The sequence below is a fragment of the Mauremys reevesii genome, linkage group 16 (assembly GCF_016161935.1).
Source record: "Mauremys reevesii isolate NIE-2019 linkage group 16, ASM1616193v1, whole genome shotgun sequence".
Taxonomy (NCBI): domain Eukaryota; kingdom Metazoa; phylum Chordata; order Testudines; family Geoemydidae; genus Mauremys; species Mauremys reevesii.
In genome coordinates this window covers 16023920-16042174 of record NC_052638.1, presented here as the reverse complement: position 1 = coordinate 16042174, position 18255 = coordinate 16023920, and the positions used below count along the sequence as shown (strand labels likewise).

The 18255-nt window shown below is 46.4% G+C and overlaps 1 protein-coding gene across 6 annotated transcripts in view; it reads right to left on the bottom strand.

The window, feature by feature from the left end:
- TOX3 (TOX high mobility group box family member 3) overlaps window positions 1-18255 on the bottom strand; it is a 452205-nt gene that overhangs the window by 368875 nt on the left and 65075 nt on the right. For 2 of the 6 annotated variants that reach the window (XM_039502925.1, XM_039502928.1), the window contains exon 2: window positions 15930-16020. The exons of the other annotated variants lie outside the window; for them this stretch is intronic. The gene's annotated coding sequence lies outside the window, so the exon portion shown is untranslated. The remainder of the gene's footprint in view (window positions 1-15929; window positions 16021-18255) is intronic. 6 annotated transcript variants of the gene reach the window in all.

Genomic DNA, 18255 nt, shown 5'->3' with positions numbered 1-18255 from the left:
AAGCTGCTATATAGATGTATATTTTTGTTATTAGCCATTTCACTCACAGATATTTATCTGTTCACAGGGTTCACAACCTAGTTTTTCTGTCAAGCAGAAATAAATGTGTGTGCTACCTTCAGTGATATTCTTCCTATGTTTATTACCCACTGTCAGTGTGGGTGGCATTGGAGGAGCAGTGGTGGCTTGCCAGTTTCTATGTGCCATGTTTTGCACATGGTCAAACTGCAGACTCAGGACTGTCTGAAGAATTACAGTATAATCATCTTCTGTACAGATGCTCACAAAACCTGAGCCATTTTAGTCAGTCAGTAAGGGCCCATTAAATTCTTTGAGAACTGCAGGAGGAGGACATGCACAAATTGAAACTAAAAATGCCAACTCAATAGAATCAGTGCACAAAAAGTCAGCCATGCATTCGCAGGCCATATATCATAGGCCTGCGGTAAGTGGTGTTCCACCTCTTCAGTAATAGGGTTTTATGAAGTGTTTGGGTCAACCTTCATTATTCTTTAGGGGTGGTTGCTTGTGATGTCAGAGAAAGTGATGCTGGTCTCCTTCAAGCTTTTCATCAGTCTTCAGGAAAACCTTAGGAAAGAATATCTGCATTGTGATGGCACGTGGATGATTGAGGTTTAAATTCTCAGTCCTAGTTTTAGCCTCCAGTTTGGGATTCAGCCAGGTTAGGGATAGAAATCTCCATGCGCCCTCGGTTGATTAGGCAGAAACATTGCCTAGGGCTGGGATTTTCAAAGAAGACTAAGGGGATCTGGGCACCTAATTCCCTCAGGCTTCTATGAAAACCCTAGCCTGAGGTGCAAAGTTACATTCCAGATCAGGATCTGAGCTTTTCCAAGAAGACTGAGCATGTTCAGATCTGGAGTTTTAGCTTGGCCCATTACAGCAATAGACATACAGTGAAGTAAAGTTCGACATCATTTGCCTTACATGGAGGAACTTCAACCAACATTGTTAAAATTTATTAGTATGAAGTGAACAAAGGTTTTGAACTGACAGCATTTGTATATTCCACATATTATACAAGTTCCTACAAAAAAGACTTTTCTTTTTTTAGTTACAAATATTTAGAGTCCTTGTAGGGACTACGAGCTAGCAAAACGTACCCACGTTGTTTATGCGTGTTATAGTCATTAGCTCCTGATCTGAAACCTTTCAAGTAGCTTTTCAGAAAGCTAACCTTTGTCTTGACTGCACCAGAGGTGCTTTTTCATCATTGAGATATGCTGGCATTGTAGGACTTATGTTACATACACATAATACTAAAAGCATTGTATACATGCAAAATATATACTCACATCATATATACATTAAACAATTAATGTAGAGCCAAACCCTGAATCCCTTAAATCAGGCAAAACTCTCCTTCAGGTGGGAATCTTGACTGAATAGAAATGAATAAAGATTTCAGCATTTGGCTCAGTGAGTTTAATATGAAAATATTCCAAATGCTAACAATTCCCCAATATATTTGTAAACGTTAATGTTCTAACAATCACACTTTGTGTTTTTCATCTAGTTATATATAAATTCTTTACATTAAATGGGTGATTCTTACACCAAATGTATAGGAGAAAATATACTGAATATGGGTTCTTATAGAAAAATATATTTATACCTTGAATTATTTACCATGCTTTCAAGGAAAGACTCCTAAATGATTCCTTTACATTTTAGTTCCCAACCAACCAATCTATGTCAATGTATACAGAAGTAATGGAGATAGTTTGACCATAATACTCATACCGTACTGTATTTTTGCATTACAAGAATTGTCACTTAATGCTAGTCATGTTACACTCTTATTGTAAGTTTGTGACTACCCTGGATCTTGGCTGGATCCAAGAAATCTACAAGGTAGAAGAAGAATGGTTAAAGTAACAGTAAGGGGACTAAAACCCTTTCTACAATAGCGTATAATAGGGCAAAAATAAATAGTAAGGATACCATGATTTTGCTACATATAGATGTTGGAGAGAAGAGTATTTGGTCACTATTGGTAAGTTACTAGAAAGAAATCTATCATTTATATCACTGTTTCCAGATGTATAGTAACATATATATTCATCTTGTCACATTGCTGTATAAATAGATGAGGTAAAACAACGTGGCATTTGTTGTACTTCAATTACTTCCTTGTATAATGTCAAGAAGTAAAAGCTAACAAACCATAACTTTTCCTGACATTTTCTCCCTCCAGTGACCAGTGATGGATTTGCCCTGAAAAAGCATTCATCATTTTACAGAACAGCATAGACTGATTTTTTTAGTTAATGTTTAAATAGAAAAGCTCAGCTCTTATCTACAAAGATGTCAACCCTGGCAGAGAAAACATTTGGTGCATTTCCAAAGAGGCAGGTGTTGGGAGACACACAGAGTAGACACTGTGTTACCTCTTACCTGCCACAAGTTAGTCTAGCAGGGTGATTATAAAAGTAACAAACAGTCCATTAGGACTCAGTCCTGCAAGGTGCTGAGCACTTTTGTGATGTACCGGACACCCTTAACTCTGTTAAAGCCAGTGGGAGTTGACAGCACTCAGCTGCTGAGAGTGCAGGAAAGTACCCTATGCAGCAAAGAACGTAAGCATTTCCTTAAGCTTCACTGAGCACGCGGTCAAGTGCTTTGCTAAATAGGGTTGGATTTTTTTTTATTGCTAGTTATTTTTGCTTTTGAAGTTTTCCCATGGAGAAAGTAACTCCCCATACCAAGAAAAACACAGGAACAAAATGGCAGAGTTGTCATGGATACCCCAAGTTTCTCATAGATAAATGAATACACAAAATTGGGAGATGAAATGCTGAATATACCTTCTCCCTGCGCTAGTCTTTTCTGATAACTACCCCTTTTTGTCTCGGACACACATATCATCAATGGGTACCACAGGGTATTTGCTAAATTACACAGAAGGAGAGGAAAATACCCTTTATATGGTCTGTGCTTTTTGGGGGGAGAAGGGGGGGTGTAGAGTCCAGAGAAAAGCCACAGCATTAAGAGATTTTATAAAGCCTTCATTTTCCCTTACATAGTTTATATCTCCACAAAAGAACTGTGTGTTCCATCCATTTAAAATTAAGCAACTCATTTAAGAGTTAGGTAGTAGGTTGTGTACTAGCAATTATATGGGTGAAATGCAGTGCATTGGACAGAATGAATGTTATCATTAGCTTCTCTTGCAGCTGCTAGTAGCACGTCATGTGCATGATGCATTCAGAGATTGTGACTAGGACATAAACAGGAAAAATCTGAACAAACTTTATGAATGTCACCCATTTTTCTTGACCAGATCAAAGGAATATGTCATTCCTGTTGCAGTGAATACAGCAGGCACAGTCAGTATATTTGCTATTGGCAAACACAATGATCTCCAGAATGCAAATTTGCTACAAATCTCAAGATGAAAACCTCTCACCAACATATTGGTTTGAATGTACAAAAAATTCATTTAAAAGGGTGGGTTATTTGAATTTACATTTAAAGATACAAAGACAAAGCGAACCACAGGAATACTTTGTCTCTCTATTAATTTTAACTTTTATGTCAATGGCTGGTCAATAGAATCAGCACCGTGAACTCATACTTCCAAGGCCAGATTAAGGCAATCTGGTGCCTCCATGTAACCCACTGGTTAACATACATTGTGACTCCCTTCTCTACACTCAATGCAAAGGGAATGTAAGTCACTTACACAGTTCCCACATATACAGTCTCCACAGCATGAGCCAGACAACCTTCTATTCTGGATGTTCAACCTAGACTGTTGGCTATGACATAGCCCCTCTGTGACCCTGCCTCTGCTCTATGGCTCCTCTCCCAGAGTGGCTGGCACCGTGGCAGCAAGACCCCCTGGTGACATGGGAACTGCAAGAGTAGCAGCAGAATCTCCTCCCACAGAGACAACAGTGGTGCCTCATTATGTAACCCAGCCGCTACCATGTATTTGCTTGAGGAAGTTGGTAGGCTCTCTGGGACTGCTGCACTCTTCTCCTCCTGCCAAACACAGAGGAGTTGGATGGTATTGGTGCAGCTCCTCCAAAGCTCTGCATCTTGGAGTACATCGGGGCGGGTCTCCATGGTTCTTGAAGCAAACATGGAGCTGTTCACTCCTGTAAGAGCATCACTTCAGGCTGTCTACAGACTCAAGCAGACATCATTGCACCAGTTACACTTGGGTCATGGTTCAACCTGTAGTAGAAAGAGAGCCAGAAACATGAGGCTTGGTATAAGAGGCCCAATATGAGGCTTGAGGCATGAACTAAAGTAGTGGTCAAGCCTTGCTAATATAAAGCCAACTGAGCAAAAGTCAGGTGGTGAGCAGAAGGCAGACCCTGTTATAAAACATGCCTGCTTGCAAGTTCACAGAAACTGGCAAGAACAGGGCTGGTATTGCAAAACCACACACATTCCTGAGAAGTACTAGGCAAAGGACACTCACACAAACCGTCCAGAAGGGTGGTGCCAGAACACCCTGATACGTCTGGCCAGCCAAGGGGGCAACGGAAAGTCCCGCCATTCGCTGAGCTGAATCCATTGTCATGGGCATACACATATTAAGTGTACTTGTAGCACGTATAGGGTGCTAATACCATGCTTTGTCGACAAAAAAAACTGGCCAGGTGCCTTCACTACTAAAACAAGTCTTGTGGTCTTATTGGGTGGTTCCATTGGAGCCTGCTGTATGAGCTATCCAGCCAGAGTCAACGAAGCATGCAGAGCGAACACACACACACACACACACACACAGAGCCAATGACTAACTACACAACCTATTCTTCGCATCCATGAGAACACTTTTTAAAATGATAGCTGAGGTTCTGATGGAATCACATAACTCCAAGAGCTAAGCCCATAGTGCAGATCCCTTAATTATCCACCTCCTTTTTGTCTATTTACTTCACAAGATGCAGAAATCTGTCAATGAATCAATTCAGTTTCCATAAATTAAATGATCGTACTACGATCTAAAGTTACTATATTATGATATGTCTGAGCAATGGAATTGAAAAGATTGGTATATCTCCAATTATTACCTTTAACCTATCTCCTAGAACTGGAAGGGACCTTGAAAGGGTCATTGAGTCCAGCCCCCTGCCTTCACTAGCAGGACCAAATTTTGCCCCAGATCCCTAAGTGGCCTCCTCAAGGATTGAACTCACAACCCTGGGTTTAGCAGGCCAATGCTCAAACCACTGAGCTAACCTCCTCATAGGTTGTGATCAGAACAGTGCAAAATATTCATAATGCAATGAAAGATTTGAAGGTTACTTGGAAATTCTGATGTATACATATTGTTTTGAATTTTTTTTAAAATGACATTTTCACTGAAAATTTCTTTGAATTACCTATTTCTAGGAGAAAATAAGCCTATTTTTGGGTTTGCATGATTTTGATGCAAAGCAATTTAACACTGAAAAGAAAGTTAAATTTGACCACATGGAAACTAAAACAGAATCATAAAATAGCATTGTGAATTTTGCACAATTCTAGTTAGAATGTTTTCAATACAAATATACATTCTCAAACACGTTTTGCCTTCTCCACACTATGAACAGCTATAGAAACTAATGCTAGAATTATAATTACTAACTAAAAAGTAATCCTACATGGAATTAAACAAAAGTCAACTTCCCAAGAGCTGTAGTATTGACCAGATGCTTGCTTAAAATACAAAGTATCAAGCTGAAGTCAGTACAACACTGTTGACTATTTAAATTTAAGGTGGGGGGGTGAATGAATTAAAAACATGTTTTCTACAATATATCTTTCAACTCTTGTTAAAGATGAAGAAATGAAAGATGTAAAAAGTATTCCAGACATCCAGTTGATCTTGACAAGCTAGGAAGCATTAAAATATTATCCTTTTTATTAGTATAGCCACAACTAGATTGAAATAAAATGAAGAGCTTTCAGAAGAGAAAGGGTGGGGAACTCATCCTGGGATTGGAAAGCCAAGAGGAGATTACTTACTTCTATTGATTCTAGTATTACAAAAAAGATTTATTTTTGCCTATGCTACCCTTTTTAGTGTCCCTGTGAGCTCAGTCTATTATCAATTACATGAAAATACAGATGTTATGAAACTGCTTTAAGAAGGAGACTTTTCAGAGCTACAGAAAGAATTTTAAAAGTCTTCAAATCTCATATTTACTTCACAGATAAGGTCAGCTCCCAGACTGGGCAACACAGTATGAGGAGGAGATAAGCAGCCCTTAGTGGTGAAAGAACAGGTTAAGGACTATTTAGAAAAGCTGGACATGCACAAGTCCATGGGTCCAGATCTAATGCATCCAAGGGTACTGAGGGAGTTGGATGATGTGATTGCAGAGCCATTGGCCATTATCTTTGAAAATTTGTGGTGATCAGAGGAGGTCCCGGACGACTGGAAAAAGGCAAATATAGTGCCCATATTTTAAAAAGGGACGAGAACCCAGGGAACTACAAACCGGTCAGCCTCATTTCAGTCCCTGGCAAAATCATGGAGCAGGTCCTCAAGGAATCCATTTTGAAGCACTTGGAGGAGAGGAAGGTGACCAGGAACAGTCAACATGGATTCACCAAGGGAAACTCATGCCTGACCAACCTGACTGCCTTCTATGATGAGATAACTGGCTCTGTGGATATGGGGAAAGCACTGGATGTGATATATCTTGACTTTAGCAAAGCTTTTTATACAGTCTCCCACAGTTTTCTCCAAGCTCACCAAGGAGCTATGGGAGATTGAGAAACAGTTTTGACTGGAGAATAAGTTGCTGGCTACGTGCAGAGTACATCAAGAACAGCAGGAAAAAAAATCCTTCCCATTTGGAGCAGAAAGTGGAATGTAGCAGCTCAAACATCATCAAGCCTCAGACAGGTAATAAACAGCTAGCTCAGGTTTTGACCACAATAAGTGAGAAGTAGCTGGGAAAATACTTCAGCCACCTAGCAACTGCCATGACTGCCTCACTGGTCAAGAGTGCCCATTAGTCCTCAGAGCAATGCACAGTTCTATACTTGGATGCCCATGTTAAAGCAAAGCCAGAAATCATTTATTCCATCTTCAGCTGGCAAGAGGTTTGTGTCTACTACTTTTGGACACAGACTTGGCTATAGTAATCCAGGTCTGCAGAATACTGTAACACTGTCTACGTAGGGCTAGCAGTGAGAGCTGCAGCCAGTCACACCATAGCTTGTTTTCCAAGTGCAATAGATAGAGAGCATAAGATCCCTAGAGCGCCTGTGCATCTACACGACACTAGCTCCCCATTCAGCTTCAACCCTATGGGTGACACAGACAATCAATAATTCAAGGCCCTAGATACCATAATAGTGCCCTAGCAATACAAATATACAGGGCCGGTGCAACCATTAAGGCGACCTAGGTGGTCACCTAGGGCGCTGGGATTTGGGGGGCGCCATTTTCTTCAGCAGCGACCGCGGCGGATGGATCTTCATCTGCCCCGGTTGCCACCAGGGGGCACCTCAGGGCGGAGGGGGGAGCTGGCGCGGGGGGGCACAAGGTGGAAGTTTCGCCTAGGGCCTGCATCGGCCCTGCAAATATACGCGTATAAAGAAAACATAGAAACAATACTCAATCACACGTTCTTTCTTTCTGAGTCTTGGAAACAGTGTCCCAGCTGGGGGAAAAAAAGTGATAAATTGAGGGTTATTAGTATTTATTATTTGTATTACCATAACACTGAGCCCTAGTCAAGAACCAGGATTCTATTGTGCCGTTAAGTATCATTATTCTTTTAACTCTTTGCTCCCTATTTTAAACATCTACAGTTTAACAGCAATACTCATGCTGGTTAATTCTCTATTCAGGCCTCTCCAGCTCACCATTCTGCAACTATGCTGCCGCAGAAAAGTTTAGCTCCCAAGACAGAGAAGAGTTCTGACTCTCTAAAACGGTATTGTTCACACTGAAGACTTTTGGAATGGATAAAGCAGTTTGGAAGGGAAAAAAAACAAAGAGCAAAATTCTATTCTCACCTACACTTGTATAGTACCCAGAGTAATTGAATCAATGTCACTGGACTTATTCAAAATTTTCAACAGGCTAATTCATTTTGTGATTGTAATATGGATGCTAATAAAACAGAGCCATTTCTCTTCTTACATCAGTGTTATGTGCATACCCATACCCAAACTGTCTACATTACAAGACCCTTGCTTATTGCTTGGGCACAGACTTCATGAATTTGTGATATTTTAAACAAAACTAGAGAGAAAAATAATTTGTTTCAGACGTTCATGGCAGCTGGACATTTATATTCTATTGACATTTTGTTCCAATATGGCACTATATTAAAATAAAGACATTCACAAACAAAACCCAGACTGTTTTAGCAGGTGTCTATTGTTCCTAGAACATCCTTATTCTGAGTTCAAGTAAAAAATGTCTTATTTTGCCTTCTGATAAGCTTAGATTTGTTTACGAGGCTAATCATGATCAGATTAAACAGTTGGCAAAAAAAGCATAAACTTTAAATATTTTACAGTGATGCTGTTTTTGTTAGTGGACTAAAGACAGAGGACCTGCCTCACTGGGTGATAATCCTGCAGCACACTTGCTGTAATAAAGTCAATATTAGAGCTATAGCATTCTCAATTCGTTTGAGTAAAAATTTATGAATTTACTTCGACTATATTCACAAACCTTCATATTCATCATTTATGAACATTTGTACAAGTGATTTTCTGCAATACATGGCTGAATAAAAGTTTGCCTAAGGGGTTATATTAAGCATTCAGGCACCCATCTTGAAATCTTGCTAGTTTGTTTTAAATTTCCATCACTCCTGTTTATAAAAACTTAATTTGCCTAATCAGGGACCTGCACGGGGCTGATGTGACTAAAAGTCAAATGCTACATAGTCAACATGAATAGTTTACAAACACCTTGAGTTTGAAACATGCTTACTGAAATATTTCTCAAGACAATTCTGGGCACCTAACATGTTCATTAAAACAAGCCTGTTAGAAGGTAGTTCACAAACGAAAGGGCAACATTAGCGCTAGTTGCAGTCTAAGGCAATAGTAAAGTTCACTTATTTTAAATTAAATGTTAAAACATTTCTGAAATTACTTAAAATAGCCATAACTGTAAACAAGTGTCTCATAGCCTTATAATAACTGAATCTTTCAAACATCATGTTAAACTGGAGCGAAAAGACGGTTACTCACCTGTAGTAACTGGTGTTCTTCGAGATGTGTTGCTCCAATCCATTCCAGTTAGGGTGTGCGCGCCGCGCGTGCACGGCTTCTCCGGAACTTTTTCCCTAGCAACTCCGGCGGGCCGGCTGGGCGCCCCCTGGAGTGGCGCCGCTATGGCGCTAAATATATACCCCAGCCGGCCCGTCCGCTCCTCAGTTCCTTCTTGCTGGCTACTCCGACAGTGGGGAAGGAGGGCGGGTCTGGAATGGATTGGAGCAACACATCTCGAAGAACACCAGTTACTACAGGTGAGTAACCGTCTTTTCTTCTTCGAGTGATTGCTCCAATGCATTCCAGTTAGGTGAATCCCAAGCCTTACCTTAGGCGGTGGGGTCGGAGTGAGACGTGGCGGAGTGTAGAACCGCAGAGCCGAAGGCTGCGTCGTCTCTAGATTGCTGCACCAACGCGTAGTGGGAGGCGAAGGTGTGGACCGAAGACCAGGTAGCCGCTCTGCAGATGTCCTGGATGGGGACATGGCTCAGGAAGGTGGCGGACGAGGCTTGCGCTCTCGTAGAGTGAGCGGTGAGTCGGCATGGAGTCACGTGAGCTAGCTCGTAGCATGACCGGATGCATTGGGTCACCCAGGAGGCAATGTGTTGGGTAGAGACTGGCTCGCCTTTCATGCGATCAGCGACTGCGATGAAGAGCTGGGTGGAACGCCGAAAAGGCCTTGTCCAGTCGATGTAAAACGCCAGCGCCCTACGGACGTCGAGGGTGTGGAGCTGTTGCTCCCGGGGCGAAGCGTGGGGCTTCGGGAAGAAGACCGGGAGGAAGATGTCCTGATTAAGGTGGAAGGCCGAGACCACCTTTGGTAGGAAGGCCGGGTGAGGGCGAAGCTGCACCTTATCCGCATGGAAGACGGTGTAGGGAGGGTCCACCGTCAACGCTCGTAGCTCCGAGACTCTCCTTGCCGATGTTATGGCAACCAGGAAGGCCGTCTTATAGGAGAGGTAGAGGAGAGAACACGTGGCCATAGGCTCGAATGGAGGACCCGTGAGTCTGGCCAGGACGAGGTTCAAGTCCCAGGTCGGGGCGGGGCGACGCACTGGCGGGTATAAGCGGTCGAGGCCCTTCAGGAAGCGGGAGACCATCGGATTGGCAAAGATGGTCCGACCCTCCACCGACGGACGAAAGGCGGACACTGCGGCGAGGTGGACTCTCAAAGAGGAAACCGCCAGACCCTGCTCCTTAAGGTACCATAGGTAGTCCAGGATGGTAGTGATGGGTACCATGAATGGGTTGAGCCCCTGCTGGTCACACCAGAGCGCGAACCTCTTCCATTTCGCCATGTATGTAGTACGGGTGGAAGGCTTTCTACTTTCAAGCAGGACCTGTTGTACGGCTGCCGAACAGCCCCTCTCTGCGTGGGTCAACCACGCAGGAACCAGGCTGTAAGATGGAGAGATTGCAGATTGGGATGGTGGAGTCTGCCGAAGTCCTGTGTGATGAGGTCCGGCCACAATGGGAGGGTGATGGGCTCCCGAACGGAGAGCTCAAGCAGCAGGGTGTACCAATGCTGCCGCGGCCAGGCCGGAGCCACGAGTATCATGGTGGCTCGATCCCTCCGAAGCTTCTGTAGCACTCTGTGCACTAGTGGAAACGGAGGGAAGGCATAGAGGAGGTGAGTCTGCCACGGATAGAGGAAGGCGTCGGACAGAGATCCCGGCGAGTGCCCTCGGAACGAGCAGAACTGGAGACACTTCCTGTTCGCCTTGGAGGCGAAAAGGTCGACCCGGGGAAACCCCCACCTCTGGAAAATCGTGTGTGCAACGTCGGGACGGAGGGACCACTCGTGGGAGAGAAACGACCTGCTGAGGCGGTCGGCTAGCGTGTTCTGCACTCCCGGAAGAAAGGACGCTTCCAGGTGAATGGAGTGGGTCACGCAGAAGTCCCAGAGGAGGATCGCCTCCTTGCAGAGGGGGGACGAGCGAGCTCCGCCCTACTTGTTCACGTAGGCTAGTGCTGTTGTGTTGTCCGTGAATACTGTCACCCAGCGGCCTTGCAGGTTGGTCCGAAAGGCGTGACATGCAAAGCGGATCGCTCGGAGCTCGCGGACATTGATGTGGAGAGCGAGCTCCTGGGGCGACCAGAGGCCTTGAGTGTGAAGGCCTCCCAGGTGGGCCCCCCAACCGAGTGCCGAGGCGTCCGTGGTCAGCGTCGCGGACGGACGAGGAAGATGGAACAGCACTCCGGCGCAGACGATCTCCGGGTCGAGCCACCAGCGGAGGGACTCAAGGGTCGGTCTCGTGACCGTGACCACCATGTCGATGTGGTCGCGGTGCGGGCGGTACACCGACGCCAGCCACGACTGGAACGGACGGAGGTGGAGTCGCGCGTACGCGGTGACATATGTACACGATGCCATGTGACCCAGGAGGCGGAGGCATGACCGCACCGTCGTGGTCGGAAAGTTGACAAGCTCCCGGATGAGGGAGACCATTGTCAGGTGCCGAGACCGCGGCAGGCAGGCGCGGCCCACCGAGGAGTCGAGAACCGCGCCGATGAACTCCACCCGCTGTGCTGGGAGCAAGGTAGACTTCTCGGCATTGACAAGCAGCCCGAGGTGTTGAAAGAGGGACAGGATTTCCGCCACCTGTCGCTGTACTAGCCCCTGCGACTGCCCACGAATCAACCAGTCGTCCAGATAGGGGTAGACGTGGATCTGACGCCTGCGGAGGGCCGCTGCTACCACTGCCATGCACTTTGTAAACACCCTCGGTGCCGTGGCAAGTCCGAAAGGTAACACGGCGAACTGGTAGTGGTCTTTGTTGATGACAAACCGAAGGAAACGCCTGTGCGGGGGGTAAATTGCGACATGGAAGTAAGCGTCCTTCATGTCGAGGGCGGCAAACCAATCTCCCGGATCCAGAGAGGGAATGATGGTCCCCAAGGGGACCATGCGAAACTTGGGCTTGAGCAGGTATTTGTTCAGCTCGCGAAGGTCCAGGATAGGACGTAGCCCGCCTTTCGCCTTGGGGATGAGGAAATAACGGGAATAGAATCCCCTGCCCCGCCTGTCTGGAGGCACTACCTCTATGGCACCCACGCTCAGTAGAGTCCGGACCTCTTGTAGGAGGACTTGCTCGTGAGATGGGTCCCTGAAGAGGGACAGGGAGGGTGGGTGGGAAGGAGGGGGCGAAACAAATTGTAGACGGTATCCCGACTGGACAGTCTGAAGAACCCAGCTGTCCGATGTTATTCGGGACCACGCAGGAAGAAAATAGGAGAGGCAGTTGGAAAACAAACGGGGAGGATCCGAGGTGGAGAGTGATGGGCCGTCCTCGGGCGTCCCATCAAAAGGCCTGCTTGGACCCCTGAGGGCCCTTGGAAGAGGCTTGGGACTGGTTCCGACGGTTACCCGAAGGCCGCCGGTGATTCTGGCCCTGACGTCTGGACATATACGGACGGTAACGCTGTTGCGGGAAGGACCGAGGGGGCTGCTGCCGGAAAGACCGGCGTTGCGGAGCCGGCGTGTGCATGCCAAGGGTTCGTATGGCAATACGCCCATCTTTTAAGGTCTGTATCCGCGAATCGGTCTTTTCGGAGAATAGCCCTTTCGTGTCAAACGGCAGGTCCTGCAGCGTGTACTGCACCTCCTGTGGGAGCGTAGAGGATTGCAGCCATGAGATGCGACGCATCGTCACCCCTGTCGCTATTGTCCGCGCCCCCGAGTCCGCCGCCTCGAGGGCCGCCGTAATGGACGAACGTGAGGACGTCTTCCCTTCCTCGAGCATCGCCGAGAACTCCTGGCGGGCAGTCGTCGGCAGGAGTTCGGTGTATTTTGCCAGGGATGCCATGATGTCAAAAACATACCTGGCCAGGAGGACCATTTGGTTGGCTATACGCATCTGCAGGCCGCCAGCGGCATAGACCTTACGGCCTAGCAGGTCCATCCTCCGAGCGTCCTTAGATTTGGGCGCCGGGGCCGGTTGACCGTTCCGTTCACGGCCGTTCACAGACTGCACGACAAGCGAGTCCGGGGTTGGGTGCGAGTATAAGTACTCATAGCCCGTGGGGGGGGCTGAGTACTTCCGTTCTACCCCCCGCGCTGTGGGAGGGATGGACGCGGGTGTTTGCCAGAGCGTGGCCGCGTTCTTTTGTATGGTCTTCACAAAAGGCAATGCCACGCGCACAGGAGTGTCCGAACCGACCACATTAGTAATAGGGTCCTCATCCTCTTGGACCTCTGCCACCGGAAGGCCCCTGGCCGTCGCTACCCGACGGAGTAGTTCCTGGTGGGCCTTGAGGTCAATGGGGGGCGGGTCTTTAGCAGAAGTCCCAGCCACCGCTTTGTCCGGGGACGATGACGAGGACATGGTCTGTCCGATGGCCTCCATGGGAGGGGCCGTTAGAGGCGCCTCGGCCAGGTCAGGCTGGACTGGGGCCTGGTGGTCCCGCGGCATCGAGGGCTCGCGGGGAGGTGACCCCGGAGGGCGACTGATCGACGCTTCGGGAACCCTGCGCTCCGCGGCGGCGTCGTGGGAGCGGAATGCCTTGCGCCCGTGGTGACCCCAGGGCACCCAGAATCCCCACTGCTGAGCCCCTTGAGGGTGGTCGTGTGGGGTTGGCGGCAATGAGCCGGTGCCGTCCGCGCCAGAGGCGACAGATGCCGGACGAGACGGCCAGGGCGGGGTGGAGCCCGAAACCGAGGCTTGCGGGATACTGCCAGATGGTCTGGAGGCCCGATGTCCGTCCGTCCGGTACCGAGAGGGTGACCTCGACCATCGGTCCCCGCGGTGCCGGGAGCTCGACCGGCGCCGGGAGCTCGACCGGGAGCCGGACCTGCGGTGCCGGGAGCAGCTGCGGGAGTTCCGGTGTCGGGAACGGTGCCGGGACGGGGACCTCCGGCTGTGCCGACGTGACGGTGATCGGGACCTTGACCGGTGCCGGGAGTGCGACCGGTACCGAGATGACGATTGGTACCGGGACTGCGACCGGCGGCGAGATGGCGAGCGGTACCGCGATGGGGAGCGGTGCCGAGATCTCGATCGGCTGGACGGTGAGCGGCGACGGGTCCTGGAGCGTGAGCGGGACCGAGAGCGCCGACCGTGCCGGTGGTCCGCAGATGGTGGTCGGACCATCATCGCCGGTTTTCCAGCCGACGGAACAGCCCGCACCGGTGGTGCCGGGGGCCGGAGGCTCGGTGCCTCTACGAGCTGAATCAGCTCTCGCGCGGCGGAGTACGTCTCCGGCGTCGTCGGCAGCCTTGGCTCAACTCCGGACGGCACCGGGGAGCGCGGCGGTGCCGGACTCGACGGACCTTGCGGAGTCAACGGCACAGTGTCTGCCTTGCGCGCAGTCACCACTGGGGGCGCAGGCGGCACGAGCACTTTAGCTGAGTCCTCAGCACGGGACTTAGCTACGGCTTTGGCGAGTTTACGCTTCCTTGCCGGCGAGAGCGAGCGGTGCCGGGTCTTCGGCACCGGGGGCGGGGCCTGCGGGACCTCGGTACCGGGGCGGCCTGGTGCCGCTGGTGCGTTCTGTACCGAGGAGGTTCTCGGTGCCGGCGTCGCTGGTGCCGCCGGTTGGAGCGACGCTTCCATAAGTATCTGCTTAAGCCTGTGGTCCCGTTCTTTGCGTGTCCGCGGCTTAAAAGCAGAACAGATAACGCACTTGTCGGTGCGATGTCCTTCTCCGAGGCAACGGAGGCAAGCGTCGTGTGGATCGCCAACGGGCATAGGCCTTTGGCACACAGCGCAGGGCTTGAAGCCCGGTGCCCTGGGCATGAGCCCGCACCGGGGAAGGAAAAGGGGGGGGAAACCCCCCTTAACCGTCTACTACCTAGAACAACTACACTAAGATAACTATAACAACTGTGAACACTAACTATACAACTAACTATATATATACAAAAAACGAAGAGTAAAGGCTAGGGTGGTGGAGGGCAGAGAGCACTCCACAGTTCCGACCGGCCGTCACGGGCGGTAAGAAGGAACTGAGGAGCGGACGGGCCGGCTGGGGTATATATTTAGCGCCATAGCGGCGCCACTCCAGGGGGCGCCCAGCCGGCCCGCCGGAGTTGCTAGGGAAAAAGTTCCGGAGAAGCCGTGCACGCACGGCGCGCACACCCTAACTGGAATGCATTGGAGCAATCACTCGAAGAAGAAGATTAAGAATACTCACTGGTACTTTAAGGTAACATTACAGGAAATTTAAAATTATCCCAGAAATAAACACAATAAACAGAAGAATCTCAATGTTAAGGTTGAACTTAAAAGAAACAAACATCTTAAAGATAGAGAAATTCATAGTTAGGGCATCCAAACAACCTTAACTCCTATCTGTAGTTATACTGCTGGGGTTTGTTTGTGTGCATGCCTGCGTGCATGTGTGTGATGAATCTGATGTTTCTTTAAAAAAAAAAAAGATCTATATCAGAAATGTAAGGTAAAACCACAATATTAAAATGCCTAAACACTGGGATGTTTATTGGATGATATCTACAAAGGCAGGTTAAAATTGTTTGGTTATCTAAATGTGCATTTCTATACCTTCATGTTTGGATTTCTTGTAAGTTTATCCTTAACTGAATTTCCTGGGTTTACAATGCCTCTTTCAGAGAAAATGTCAACTTCCATGGAATGTATTTGATCCTAATTTATTAATATATATTCAGTCTTAATTCCATTTTAATGCTGTTTTTGTCTGGGAATTCCGGGTTTTTTAAACAATTTCACACTGGAATACTAACCAAGAAAGTCAAAGAATGTTACCATGTGATAGTTCTCATTCGAACACGGGAAGACTCAAACTTTAACGTCTAAATCCAGATTCACTGGTATCCTCTGGCTGCCCAACTCCATTCTGAAACAGAACAAAATAGCCAGACCGTAATGGCCTGTTAAACTAAGTTAACAGCTGCTTTGCATCACCTGAGCACCAAAGCTACTGCAGTGTACACCCCAATTTCTATGATTCCTCCTGTTCTGTACATTGCCCTGTGCACACAGTTCTCTCTCTAGCACCCAACTATATTCTCTTGCACACACACAAACCCAAATACCTCTCTCCTGGCTCCTACATTGTCCTGCAGGTACATATCCTTAATTTTACCCTAAGTAAAAAGGTAAAAATGCCTTCACAGGAGATAGCGATCCCCCTATACTCCTGGGACAGAGGAACAGTGTGGATGAGCTCTCTCTGCCAAGGACAGTGTGTGACCTCAGTCCCAAACCCTCTTGAAAGTGGGCACGTACTCAACATGGCTCAGCATGCCTCCGCTGCCCCTGCCCATGGTACCATGAGTTTGGGGGGAGGGGGGAATTCACACTCCTAGCTCACAGCATAGACATAGTCTATGAGACGTTTGAAAACTACAATCAATGTATTAAGATCATTAGGAGAAAAAAAATGATAGTAGACACTAAATTTCTTGAAGAGTTCATTTTAACTCAAACTAATTGAAATAATTTGTAAATTCTCAGAACATTCATTCTATACTCAAGAAGTGCATTAATATTGGGCAAGATATGCTATATGTTTCATACATAGCTAAATGTTTACTTTTAGTGCAAAACCCAGCTCAGCTCTATGGCACAACACTTTTGGTAATAGATAACTGTACAGAATTGTAATTGATTGTCACTTATAATGAACCGCAATAATACCATTTACCTTCTTGACAACAATTATTCAGTTTCAAGGATGTTATTTTTTTAAAGGTTGTCAATATATAGGGTATTTCTGATACTTTACTGAACATGTTCTCATGATCTTCGGGTGAAAACAGAAGAAACAGAAATTGATTTTATAGTGATAAAATTATATATGGATAATAATGCTCAAAGCATATATTTAAATGGCATATAACATGGAAATGAGGATTCAGTCAACTGAACTGAGTGTTCAGTCAAAAGTCATATGTAATTATAGTATCTAATTTGAAATTTTTAAAATTTGAGGAACTTGATTTTACCTTACAAAAACATGTGAGAAACAATGGAAATGTATTGTAAATGTCAGCATCATATTTGATCGTGCGTAGGTGACCTTAAAATGCCATCTTATCCACTTTAATTTAACAAGTGGATTTCCTAAACTATCAAATATTTGATATAAAACAATATATATTGAACCACTGGAACAAATAGCTAAAAAATATTTTAGTTGTCATGCTTGAAAAGACTACAATAGATGTAAAGGGGAGAGGGGACTTTTTCCACTAAACTTTATGTCTTGCATGTAAGGAAAATTCTGCCTCACCATTTAATCAGGAAACTTTCAGACTCCTTGAAAAGCTGATTTTTCTGATCAGTGGGCCAGTTTCTATAACAGTGCATAGAGGTCACACACAAAAATCCTGTTAACAATGGAGTCCAACATTCAGCTGAAAATTTTGAGCTGATGATATTATGTATGTTTGCAGGATTGGGGCCAGACAGTGTGCTGGCACAAAAGTTCACTTCCATGGTCAACTGCAGGATCAGGACACTCATTCCAAACTTTATTAATACTTTGTACTTTTACAGTGCCTTCCATCAATGGGAGATGGCTGTATTGACATAATATCCAGTGCTTCTTTTGGTTTTTACTTCCTTTAAATAGAACCTGAACTCTGAACTACCTGGATTTCAGTCACTGGTGTTTTAAATCTTCAACTTACAGTTAAGGTTTCTTTCTCCCTTAAAAATACTGATTTTATTCACAACTTCAAATGCATCTTAAAGTAGTATTTAAGCATAGAAGTTGCCTTTGGTTTGGGGCCTTTACAATACTAGTCATTCAATTATACCGTCCAATGCCTATTGCTGTCGTACTGTTTTTAAATTAATCAGATTCACTTTTAAACCAGTGAGAATGTGGCCACATACAAATACAGACAGAAACATCAATCATAGATATATTCTGCAATTCTCATCAGCCTTAACACAAAATGTGCGGTAAATACAGACAGAAACATCAATCATAGATATATTCTGCAATTCTCATCAGCCTTAACACAAAATGTGCGGCCATCTACAGTATTTACATTATAACAACACAGATTTCCAGCTCACTTGGATGCTGCTTTTTTCTTTAGAAATACAAAGAAAGATGTTT